The 13,089-nt window shown below is 43.0% G+C and overlaps 1 pseudogene; it reads left to right on the plus strand.

Annotated features, from left to right (window-relative positions):
- Positions 1-12,715: 12,715 nt before the first annotated feature.
- Positions 12,716-12,834, plus strand: LOC111731558 (annotated as a pseudogene).
- Positions 12,835-13,089: the final 255 nt, after the last annotated feature.

Consider the following 13,089-nt stretch of genomic DNA (forward strand, 5'->3'; position numbering starts at 1 on the left):
TCTCTCTCTCTCTCTCTCTCTCTCTCTCTCTCTCTCTCTCTCACACACACACACACACACACACACACACACACACACATACTCATCTTGGCAGCAGCTGTAGCCAGACAGTATCTTTATCCTGGATGCCTTCTTGATTCCCAACACACAGCTGTTGAGTTGGCCCACACTCACTCTCTCCAGCTGTTGTTTGCAGAATTAGAAGTTGGAAAACTGAAACTATGCTAAGTAAAGGAGGATAGGGTTAATGTACTCCTCTCTTGGAATCTCAAGGATCCAAGGAGGATCAGGACTAGTCATTCGGACTTCAGAAATCACTGTCCACCTGCTCTCACCCATGCAACCGGAAACCCAAGCCCTGCTATAGGTGATTGAGGAAGCAAAACAATGTGCCATTTCAACTACTATCCCTGTGCTGACAACTTCTAAATCTTCATCTGCAGCCCTGACTTACATTCTTGGGCTCCAGACCTGAATTTCCAGGGTCATATCCAGATGCACGTCCTGCCAGCACCTTAAATGCAAAATGACCTATATGAAGATCCCTATTCCCAGTCTACCAGACCCTCTTCCTGGGTTCCCTCTCTCAGTGGCATCTTCTCTCACTCTCCTAGTATGTAAGGGCTTGAAACATTGGGTTACCTTCAAAGCCCTTTTCTCTACTCTCACATTTATTCTTGCTCTCAGACCTGCCCCTTATATTCATTTCTATAGAAATGATTTTTTCTCTCTTAAGTCACTGGATGACTCTGGTTACTAGTCACTCTGCCTCATTTCTGTCATTTACCTATACACTATTTCCTAAATGGCTCTTCGTCCACTGCTTATAAAATAACAATGGTTCTCCTTCATGTGTGATGCTCCTGAACAAGTTTTTCGAGGACATCTATGGTTTATCTGCCACCCCACTTTCGTGTCCTCATCTGTCCCTTGATCCCCTCCTATTTTCCAGCCTTTACAGACTACTGGTATCCTGAGAGCATGGCAAATAAAACCTGCTACTGCACATGCTACTTCTTCAGTATGGAATCTCTTTCTCTGATGATTAACATTGAATCCTAGATCAAATCCTGCGTTTCCTCTTCATTTTCATGGCTTTTTTAAATATATATATATACACACACACACATACACACATATATGTGTGTATATATATATATATAATTTACATTTTATATACACACCTTATGCTTTAGCCAGCCCACTCCCCTCATTCTATATATTAGAATACTGGGACACGATATCTGCATTTACTAGTTAGTTGTTCAGGAAATAGTTGTTGAATTGAAACTAATTTCTGGAAAGAATAGGCCAGCTCAACAGGTGAAACAATAAGATTAACTTCAGGAACAGTATTAAATGGCAGAAATGTATCGAAAGAGTAACATATAATAGGAAGAGGAGAGGAAAGGGCAGACCACCCCCTTCCTCTGGCAGTGAGGAAAAGGGAGGTCTAGCCCACCCCAAACCTCTAGTTCTCTCGGGCATCCACGACCTTCATCTATGGAAAGAATCCTGATTTAGCAATGTTACAACGCCTGTACTGTAACAGAAAACAAACTGAACACTGCCTTGGGGTTAGGAGTTAAGAAACCAATCCGCAGTGAGCTCCCTGGGCCAACCGAGCACACAGAGCCTTTCCCCAGAGACTTCCTTAAATGTGGTAACTTGATACTAAATTTCTCTCCGTGCTGATCACACGTTTAATCTGCGGTTCTTTTACTTTTTCTTATTCTTAAAGAAAAAGCCTCAAGGGAGTGTTGACAAGAGTAACTGTAAGGAGAGCGCATATCCTAAGCCAAAAATTTCTTCGAAAACATAAAAAACTATCAGCCCTGTTGAAGTGACTAGAAAAGCTGAAAAAATGAGGAAGGCAACAAATTGTTACTTTAGATTCATATTCAAATCTCTTTTCATGGAAGCCACTGAGTCTCATTGTCACAGGTCCCACAAGGTAGGTGGAGTTTCTTCATTTTAGAAATGAGAAAACTGAGGTTCCAGAGCATACATATGAGTTTACTTTGTCTCTTAACTAGCGGAAAAGCTTTTTGAGAAGAGGCCATTTATAGTCAACCTTATAGCTCTTCCATGGTGTCAAAGAATAATATGTGTTCAATAAATGCTTGCTGAGCCTCAAAATTAAGATTTCCTGCCCTTTCGTGAAAGAACACATTTGGTAATTTGTCTCCTTGCTATTAACTAGAAGTCACCTCCACTCAGCACTGAACGGCCACATGGCAGCCAGGAAAAGGAGCCCCCAGGCTTCCACCTCCAGGGAGCATAACTGACAAGTGTCCTGTGCTGCTGCTGTGCTCTGGACTACACTCTGCAGCTGCCAGGCCACGCCTCCCAGGGCACGCCCAGCCGATGGGTGAGTGCGGCAGGGACACTGAAGCTCCCTTTCTTGGGAGATAGGGTGCTCCTCTGACCTTCAGCTTTGGCTGGTGATCTCCTTGATGGCCTCTCAGAACCTTCCCCAGGCTGCTCCAGGATGTACAGTGTGGTCCTCCTCACCTTTCTTTCTTCCCTTCTTCGCTCTAGAAACAGACTTGCATCAGACTTGCAGCCTAATGACCCTCCCAACTTCCTCCAGCTCCCTCCCCACTTCTTTTTCACATGTCTTCCTCCTAATAAAATCCTGGCATGTTTAATCCTGCCTTGATGTCTGCTTTTTGGAGGACTGGGAACTAATATGCCCCAGCTTTTGCTTTAATAACTAATTTATAATCTTCATTCACTTCAGAGTATTTAGTGAGTACCTATTGTGTGCTGGGAGTATAGTGGTGAACAACAAAAATATTACTAATGCCCTTAAGGAGCTAATGGATTAATCAAATAATTACAAAAGTTAAAAGCAGAAGGAGCTATGATGAGAGGTAACAGGGGGAACCTGATCTAATCTATGGGATTGAGAGAGAATTCCCTAAAGCAGTGGTCTCCAACTTTTCTGGCCGCAGGAATCGGTGCTCCTATGAGAATTTAATGCCTGATGATCTGAGATGGAGCTGAAGTGGTGTTGCTAGTGCTGGGGAGTGGCTGCAAATACAAACGAAGCTTCTCTCATTTCCCCACTGCTCACCTCTAGCTGTGCAGCCCTGTTCCTAACAGGTCAGGGACCTATGTGGTCCTCAGCCCGGAGGTCGGGGACCACTGCCCTAAAGAAGAGCGATTCCAGGTGAGGCCTGAAGGATAAGGAGAAGTTAATCAGGCAAAAGTGTGGAACAGAAGGTGCAAAGGCCCTGAGGTGCTAGGAAACTCAACAAACAAAAGGACACAAAGGTGAAGGGTGAGACTGAAGAAGAAGAAGGCAGGGCCCATCTCAGAAGGCCTTGTGGACCATCTTGGGAATATGAGAAGATTATTTATCTTTCTAGGGTATAAGTTCTTTGAAAGCAAGTACCCTGTAGTGGCCCCCTTTGCAAGGTCTAAGATAATGCTTGGCACAAAGTAAATGCTCACAAATCTTTGTTGAATCAAAGTAATAGAAATCAATGAGGAAATAACTCAATTGTTGCCTTATTATCTCTAATATTAAGGACGTAAAAAATCAGCCAAAAACAACAGCCAAGTAGATGCTTCTGTGCCTGCAGGCTGATAAGCTAAAGATAATAAAGAGGATGATCATCCTCGGGCATTGGTTTAACCCTTGAAGAGACTTGAGCAGATAGATGCCACAGCAGCGGGCACTAGGATGGATAGGAGTGTGCCCTGTATCAGACCACTTGATTCAAATGCTGGCGTTACAACCTCCTGCCTTGGCGGCCTTGAGCAAGTTACCTAACGTCACCCCATGTCTGTCCTGATGTGTAAAGCAGAGCTGATCACAAGACCTCCGTTGGAATGCTGGTAGGGAGGGAGGATTCAAGAAACCACTATGTACTACACCCTTAGCAGGCTACCTAAGGATAGCATGTGTTCGAGTAATGGTACCAATTGTTAATACTCAAACATGATTCTCTCTGCTGAGATAAGAGAACATTAGCTTGGAGATTTCCCAAACCAGGGGGAGTTGTCATCAACCATCTGTCATCAGAACTGCGTGGGATCACTTCTAATGCAAGAGGCCAGCTTTGGGGATCAGCTGGGTGGGCTGCAAACGTTGGGGCTTGGCCAAGAGACCATGCCCAGACATGTACTTTACATACTTGGACTCTGAATCCTACACTAGTATTTAAATATAGATCTGAACATCAGACCAAACTGCACCACTAACATGTAGGTATATGCAATACGCCCATGGGGCAGGCAGCAGCTGAGAAAGGACACGCTGCTTCTAGATTTTCTGTCCTGGAGAGCTGGACCTTTTGGCTTCATTTCGGAAAGCAAAAGGCAGCTCCACAAGCAGACACAACTTAGTTCCTGCCTTTTCGGTTTGCTTTCTTAGGCTGGATGTTGCAGTTAGAGTCCAAGCTTAGGAGAAAAATGCCTATGGGATCAAAAAGGATGGAAAGAAGAGACATACCTGGCTCCCTCCCCAGTCGCTGTGTCCCAGCTGGCTCCAGCTGCCTTGGAATGGGGCAGGGTAGTTGGGATGTAATTGCCCAGGCAGAGATATGAGGTATGCGTGCCTACGTGCGCTGCAGCACACACCACCAGGAGGGGAGGGATTCTGTTTAGTGAACGTCCATCTGATAATAACCTGGATCCTTAAGATGCTACCTGCCTGCCAAGTTGGCCATATCCGTACAGTGACACCCAGAGGTCCAGGAGACAGAATAAAGGGCCTGTTATTGACTCAGCCTACATTAGCATGTCATCCTCACCAAAATAAGTCTTGGAACTGGCTGGCAGAGAGTTTGTATCCAGGAATCCCAGAATCTGGACCAGAGAATGTCAAATTCTAAAGGGGCTCTCTGACGGCAACTTCAGTGTCAGTGGTTGAAACTGGGCCATCTCATTAGGATTTGGCACTTGGGCTCATATCTTCCTAAGAGTATTCTTTTCTATGCCTCCCAAAGCCCCATGAGTGCTGACTTTCTTGGATCCCTTTTGGTACAATTATTTTCCCACTTAAAACATAAGTAAACTGATGCACCAAGAGGTTAAATAGTTTCTCCCAAAGTCACGTAGCTAGTAAGTGGCAGAGCCAGGAAACAAGTCCAGTTTGGATCCAGTTTGGATGCAGGGTCCACACTCTTATCCATTTTGCTGTACTCTCTCCCTGTCCATGACCAATTCCGTACTGATTAAAAAAATTTTAATGGCATCATATTCCTAGGCCCGTTTTTCCAAAAGGAACTGCATTCCAGTACAGAGCTACAATTTTGTAACTTCCAATTTTGCATATAGTAAGATTGAGAAATGTTTACAAATTAAGTGGGCTTGGAAAGGAAGCTGAACTGCTCTAGAACTTGATAGCAGCATTAATACTGAGAACTCTGGTGTTTTTAGCCAAGCGAGTACTTGGGTAAAGTATCTCTCTTGGTATAAGCTATGCCTTGGAGTTTCCGGTTTACGAGAGACATAACTTAGCCCAGTTGGGGGAACTGGGTGCATAGTTAGGAAAAGCAGCTACTGACTCATGGTTTGTTTATAGCACCATGTTCCCAGAGGGAGAAAGAGCAGCCTTGCAAATCTAAGCTCTGTATCCAAATTGGTGAGCCATTCCCAGGAATTCGTCTCAGAAGGAACTCTTCGCAGCCATAAAAATGAAGGAGAAGATCGAACATTACTAAGCACCTAATCAGCTAGATTTTACCGCTCACATAAAACCTTGGATGTAGGTGAGGGTTCTGAGACCCAGAGATCTTACACTTGCCCAGCATAAATCCTGATCAATTCGGGAGACTCAAAACTCGTCTGCTTCCAGTGCCAGTGCAGGCCCAGCTTTCCCAGGAGACTTCCCCCATTCCTCAGACCCGCGTCAGCCCTGCTTCTCTGAACACCTATATTACTTGTACTCTTTGCCGTATCTAGTGCTTACGAACATCGTTTCATACCTGGCTGGTCTTGTTAGCCAACTAGGCTGTAAATTTGGGGTGAGGGTAGTAACCATGGGTGGAATTTTATTTCAGGCCATCCCTGGGTATTTCAGGGTGGGAAAACTGGGAAAGGTACGAGGCCTAGAACCCCAGCCTGGTCTCCCTGGTCAGGGTGGGTCAATCGCTGCATCCCCAGAAGCTGCCAGCTTTGGCTTTACAAGTTTCTAAAGTGTTAGCTGGGAATGGCCTTCGTTGTCCTCCTTTGTAAATCTCTTTAAAACTCCTTGCAATTGGATCAAGACATTGGGAAGCCTCTCTCAAAGTAACTATGACTACATTGTCACTAGCTTGTGTTTGGCATAAGAGGAAAGAGAGCTGAGTTTACAATCCTGCTTCTGCTTACTACGGCCCACCACTCTGTGGTATTCCTCTCCTTCTGGTGCAGCACCAACCAACATGAGACCCAGAGTCTAATCTCAACCTTTCCTGAACCACAAACACTTCAGAGACTTCAGAGTAGGAAAAAATTGCCACACAGCAGGCACACTCAGACATGCATGTGTCATCACCAAGTCAAAGCCGAGATATATTCCAGGATAATTTACCCTCTAATTTAACAAAAAGGCAAGAGGGCTGGGTGTTTTCTTTCTCTCTCAAAGCTAAGACACAAACGCTTTTCTCATATTAAAGAACCTAAACCCACCCAGCCTGATTCTCTCCTCTCAGTCAACAACGATGTCAACAACAGTGACCAGGGAACAATGAGTCATGTATGAAAGGCACCGAGATGAAGGTGTCACCTCTGCCCTACCACTTCTCCAGAATATTAAGTGGCAACAGGGTTGTCAGCTGACTGTTTCAAAGGTTAGTAGCAGTAGGCTGTTCCACATCCTCTGAGAACTTAAAGATCACCTCATAGCACGATTTACTACAAAAACGGTAAAGACAGGTCGCAGATAAGATGGTAAAGACTTCAATTACAGGCCTTTTCTGATGCCTTTTAGCTACCTGGATCTCCTAGTTTTAAGACAGATAATGAGGCCATCTTATACTCGGCCCTTTCTGATCCCACCTCTTTCCACTGAAACTTATCTTTCCAGTGTGCTGTTCCCTCTATGCTTTCTGAAGAAACAACTCCTCTGGTCTGTGACTCAAAAGGAGTATGTCAGTGTATTCTCATGTATTACAGGGCTTTGATTGCCAGCCTCTCTCCTCTTGGTCGTATGAGCATCTTAAATGGAGGTAACTCTCTTAAGTGGGATTCACAATTTCATCTTCATTCCAAACGAGTGAGATGTGAGCTGTGAATTTCTTCAAATCCTCCTTGCTCAGCTGCTTCCTTCACTGCTCCTAAAGTCCATTGCAAAAGACATTTGCCTAAGTCAGGAATCCTAGGTGATAACCGCAAGTTTCTCATGCCACTCCTGCCACGTCCAGCCCCTCTTCTAATTGCAAGCCCCTCCAATATTGTCTCGACTCTGGTTACTCTTGGTGCAGTGTTTTTCCAGGGATGTGTGTGCTCTCTGGTCAAGAAAGAAAAGGAATGGAGACCAAGAGAGGATTGCCTTCCTCTTCCCTGGTACTGTCGCCATCTTTCCACAGGTCACCTACCATCTCTCTTGAAAAGGAGGTGACCAGAACTGCCCTCAGAGGCCTTGAAACCAGTTCAATGCTTTCCAAGCAACAAGCAGCGAAGATCCAGGTTATTTTTTATATTTTCCAATTTATTATGAACTGAAACTTTCGTAAAATAAAAATGATTTACTAAAAATCATTTAAAATGAGAGGTGTATAAAATACAGGCCCATTTTTGTTGTTGTTGTTGTTGTTGTTGTTGTTGTTGTTATCAGATTCAACAATCATAAAATTATTCAAGCATGATGCTATAAAAGTTTCTAAACAATCGCTCTAAATTTCTGCCCTTGTTCCCAGACCAGCACAGATTTGAGGAGCCCGGCTCTAACTTGAGCCCTTTGCTATTTACTTAGCCACGTAGAGCCTGGACCTGCTCTCTCTGCAGATGGAAGAAGAAGCAACAACTCAGCAAGTCGGCAGTGCCCCACATTTGCATATTCCGGGGACTCATTCCTGATTCTTCCTCGGGTTCTAGAAATATTTCCACCTAGAAGTAATGTTAGATCTCAAGCAAGTTTACCCTGAGACTAAGATTTTTGAAGTATTAAGGGAGTTTATAAAAATTTGGGCTTGAGATTGCTGCTCCTATCTTGGGAAATAAACCTTTATTTATTTATTTATTTTTTTTTTTTGCCTAAAATTTAAGGAGAGTCACCAAGAAAAATCAACCATTAAAAGTCTTAAATGATAAAAAGGAGTTTGCAATATCCAGGGACTGATGGCTGTGAGAAGTAAGAAGAAAGAGACTTGAGAAACCAGGGAGCATCATTCCTACCCAGGACTCTCAGGCCATCCTGACTCTATTTCTTATTCAATTTGTTTCCTTCTTTGTGGTAGAAAATGTTCTGAAGAGAATGTTCCCATCACAGTTGTGATTCTGCTTTTGAAACTGCTAAAAAGGAAGACTACTCTGCAACCACAATTAGAGGTACTCTTTCATTTGTTCATTCATTCATTCACTCAAGTATTAGGTGTCTTCTATATGTTGGGCATTATATTGGGGATAGACACACCAAAGACTTCTCAGAAGAGTTGGTTCCTGCTTTTACCAAGTTAAAAGGGTGTGTGGGCCTCATTGCCGGTTACCACAGATTCCTTCACAATGAACAAGAGGTCAGAGATGGCAGACAGGTCAACATGGTCATTGAGGCCATGCTGTTACCATCATGGAGACTGGAAGACAGGACTGAATGTGGATGTGGCATCAGAGGAAGTATTATGGTTCAAAGACTACCAGAAAGCACAGGGACCCATTGACAGTGACAGGAAAAGCAACCCCAACTCTCCCATGCAAGCAGTGCGAAGACGGGAAGATGTATGAAGCATGTCTCTGTCCCCCAAAACTAGCGTTGGACATGTACACTGTTGTTTGTCCTTCCAAAAAGTAGACAAACCTATTTCTCTAAATAGGTGACAGTGGTCTAAAAAAAAGACTCTTTTAAAAAGCAGACCAGTGTTTGTTCCCAGTCCTTCTGTCCTAAAGTGACACTAAAAGAGCACGAGTGCAAATAGCAGGATTTAAAATTGAATCAGTAAGATGAGAATTACAATCAATCAAACAAACAACTTATTACTTAGAAGGGAGGGGTCCAGTGAGAAAATGTCCAAAGAAATCACACTAAAAAAGTTAAAAACCACCTGTGTCTTCTTCAAATTTTCTTTAGTGAGTATTTTGCTATTAGGTTTTTGAGAAATTACTTTGAGACACACTCTTCATTGGAAGTCACGGATTCTCAGCCAAAAAAAACCCAGTCAGTCTGGATTTGTCTGCAGTTTGGAGGAAAGCCTTGAACTATGGAGGAACTTTGAGAAAATGAGTGAAAGAGGAAGGGTGAGACCTTGCTGAGGGGTTTTCAACAGACTGAGAGGTCCACCCTGAGCTGCAGAGAAAGAAGAAGAGGTGCAGATGGAAGTGTGGACTGGAGTCCAACTAGAGGAGCAGTGCGAGGCAGCCTTCCAAGGGCCAGAATCAATGAGGCCAGGACCTGGCTGGGAGACCATGAGAAAGTAATTTGGGTCTCAGGATCCTTGCCTGTAAAACAGTAAAGCAAGACTAGATGTTCTTTGTTTCCTTCTAACTCGAGACGTGTAGGAATTTGAATCGTATGACTCATTGTAACATCTGTCCATCGAAGATCTTCAATATCTGAAGTACTGTGGGCCAACAGCCACAAACATCTCCTTTGATTTAGCTCACTTTGATCAAAAACAATCGAACACCTGTTACTAAGTGTCAGTTCTGTATAGTTTCTAGAAAGAGAATTGTGCAAAAGCAGTGCCTGATTAGAGCAAGGGCTAAGAGGGGAAATCTACCTCTTCCATAGGTGACAATCCATTCTGGTTAAGGATCTCAGAAAAAGGGTTCTCCAGGAGTTATGGAATAAGAAATTGACCCGTGGCTCAGTGGAGAAATGCCAAGGCATTGAGAAAAGGCTACTGCCCTCCTGGGCAGCGCTGTTGTAAGATGTTTTCCAATCCTTCTCCTGGAACCATCTCTATTCACCACTGTTGAAGAGGTAGGCTGCTGTCTGTGCGGAATGACAACTCACACACAGATGGGTGGAGCAGGAAGCTGAGGGAAGGTCAGAGAGAAAACAAAGGGGTTTCCTGTGATGAATCATTGCCTTCTGGTAAACAATTTCAGAAGCCACCACAAAGTTCTCAGCACCTGTCCAAGTCTGTACTTTGTGCTGAAAGAAACTGTGGCAAATGAAGTACCAAGCCACATCTGATAGCCCACAGGCCAGATGCAGTGCAGAGGTCTGAGAAAGAGCCAGGCCAGGCCAGACACATGTGCCAATATGCACAACACTTGTCAGAGTCTCCAGGACACACCTATGGGTGGGCTGAAGACGCCAGTTCAAGTTCTCCTATTTTTTAAATGGAGCAAACTTTACGCTACTGTTTCCTTCAATAGTCATAGCTTGGCTTTTAAGACAAAGTTCTTTTTTCTTCTTCTTTTTCTATAGCCCTGTGATTAAGGTCAATAAAAATCAGATAATGTTTTTAAGTGTAAAAAGCTTACTGAATCTAGAAAGAAAACAAATTTGACCATAATTCTGGGTCTACGAAGACGGGAGGAAAAGTGCATTCGATTTCGGAAATCAGGACCTGCCACTTTATAGCTTTTCTTATATTAGGTACATTTTTATCCTTTTGGGACTTTAGATTTTTCTCAGTCATAAAATGGGGATACTGCTACCTGTTCTGTCTTCCGAGAGAGGTTATTGCGAGAGGTTATTACAATAGTGCAAACCTGTCCAGATGTAAAGCATGTTATTAAACACATTAGATGGGGCAAGGGGCAAGAGAAGAATATGCAAAATGAGGTCATTTTTGTACTTCACGCAGTCCTCAATGGCATCACTGCCTGTCCTCCTTAGAGATGTTGCTCACTTGGAGCTCCCTCAGCTACCTCAGGGAAACCCCTCTCACGCTCCTCACTGTGAGAGCTGGCTGGAGGTTGAAATTCAAGGACACATCCTTTGTGCCTCTCCTTATTTCTTTACTTTCAGGGGAAGCCTTGCTAAATCAGATCTTTTCTATTCCAACCCTCCTTACTCAGAAACCTTTCATTTTCCAGGATACACTGACTAGCCCCTCATTCCTCACCAAGCCCATCCCCCTCAGCTGCAATTACCCTCACCACCACCACCACTTCTACTCCCTCCCTGACCTGCCCCAGCTGGATGCTGCCACATTGGGATTTAGCATACAAAAGCCTCAAAGTTGTGTTCCTCCAGAGACGTCTACCAGAATAAGAGACCTTAGTCCTGACAACATTCCCCTCAGACCAAGGTTGCTTTGAAAGGTCCAGGATTCAGGCCAAAAATCCAGGAGAGACTTAAAAGTCTGAGGTGGGAAGTGAGCGTATTTAAAAATTAAGCAATTTCCATCCAGAGCTTTGGAAGTCAGTCAGTGCCTCTTCGACCAAATCGTAAAACCTGACCCACCAACCCATGCTCTGACTTGATTCTTATACCATCAAAGTAATTTATCCTGCAGTTGAAACAAAGAAACGCTCTAAAAAGAATCCTGGACTAAGAGTTGTTAGACAGTTCAATCTCCAGTCTCATCGCTGCCTCTTACTAGCCATGAGATCTTGGCAAGTCATTTAACCTCATTGAGTCTCAGTTTCTTCATCTCTAAAATGAAAGAGTAACCATACTGGTTTCATGCTAAAGCAACAATCTTCTTCTGAAGGTTCACAGCTTCTGCCATCTTTGGTTCCTCTTTTGGTTTCTAAAGTTTCCTCTTACTCTGCAGTCCAGTCTTACATTTTGCTTCCCCTACTGTCTTGGTAGCTCTCAGTCCTTTTGCCCTTACTTCCAGGTGCAGGATCAACATGTCCCTGAGCAAAAGAGAGTAGGGCTACCTCTGCCTCCTCGGCTCCAAGACACCAAGGCTTTCCTCTTCTCCCTGGGCTCTTGCCTTAACCAGCTGTCCTCCAAGGGCAAACGACCCGGCTGTAGGAGTCACTGAACACACGGAGAGACAAGATACCCAGGAGCTGCCGCGGGGCCCTTGTTAGAGTAACAGGACTTTTTTTGGTATTCTCAAAATTCCTCTCTTTGCATAGAAAAGATTATAGAGAGTGACTTTGATTTTTAAAACTTAATCCTCAATCAGCTAAAGTTACAAACTTTAAAACCTAGGTCTTCCTTAAAATTTTACCTTCAATTTAGAGATATTTTTTAAATATAGCAAATGTTAATCACCTTTAAGAGGCCTTTTAATTCATATTTGATTCCATTTACAAATTTAGTTTGTGAAACTCATTCAAACATTTAACTGTTTCTATATTTAAAAATATTTAATCTCTCTTAGAAGTATGTCAATTGTCTAAAGCCTCTTATTACTCTAATAAATTAAACTCTAAAATATGACAAATCTTAGAGTCTCTCAAATATTTCAATATTGATAGTAAATTTAGAAGGTTTTTTAATTTAAAATCACAAAACTAAATCAATTTCTTAATTACATATTTTAAATTGGTATCAAAAGGATGATCATGACTTTAACAGTCCAATTTCCCTTAAATATGGCAAATATTGAAAGTACCAAATGTGCGCAAATTAAGAAAATTTTGAGTTTGATGATTCTCTTAAACATTTCTACATTTATTTATAAATCTTCACAGGATTAAAAATGCTTACCCAGTCTACGGCCATGCCACCCTGAACAAGCCTGATCCAGTCTGATCTCAGAAGCTAAGCAGAGTCAGGCCTGGTTAGTACTTGGATGGGAGCCCACCTAGAAAGACCAGGGGCTGTAGGCGTAAAAAATAAAAAATAAAGGATTGTAAGCTGACAAGGTCCTTGCAATCTGTGAGGTCAACCAAGGGTTGCCTCGCTTAAAAAAAAAAAAAAATGCTAACCTAAAGACCATACTCATTATGGTTTACTCTTGGTGCTGTATGTTCTATGAATTTGTACAAATGTATAATGACACTATAATGTAAACTACGGACTTTGAGTTATTGTGGTGTGTCAATACAGGTTCATTAAGCATAACAAATGCACTACTTTAATGG

Source organism: Pteropus vampyrus, unplaced genomic scaffold (genome assembly GCF_000151845.1).
Source record: "Pteropus vampyrus isolate Shadow unplaced genomic scaffold, Pvam_2.0 Scaffold384, whole genome shotgun sequence".
Classification (NCBI taxonomy): domain Eukaryota; kingdom Metazoa; phylum Chordata; class Mammalia; order Chiroptera; family Pteropodidae; genus Pteropus; species Pteropus vampyrus.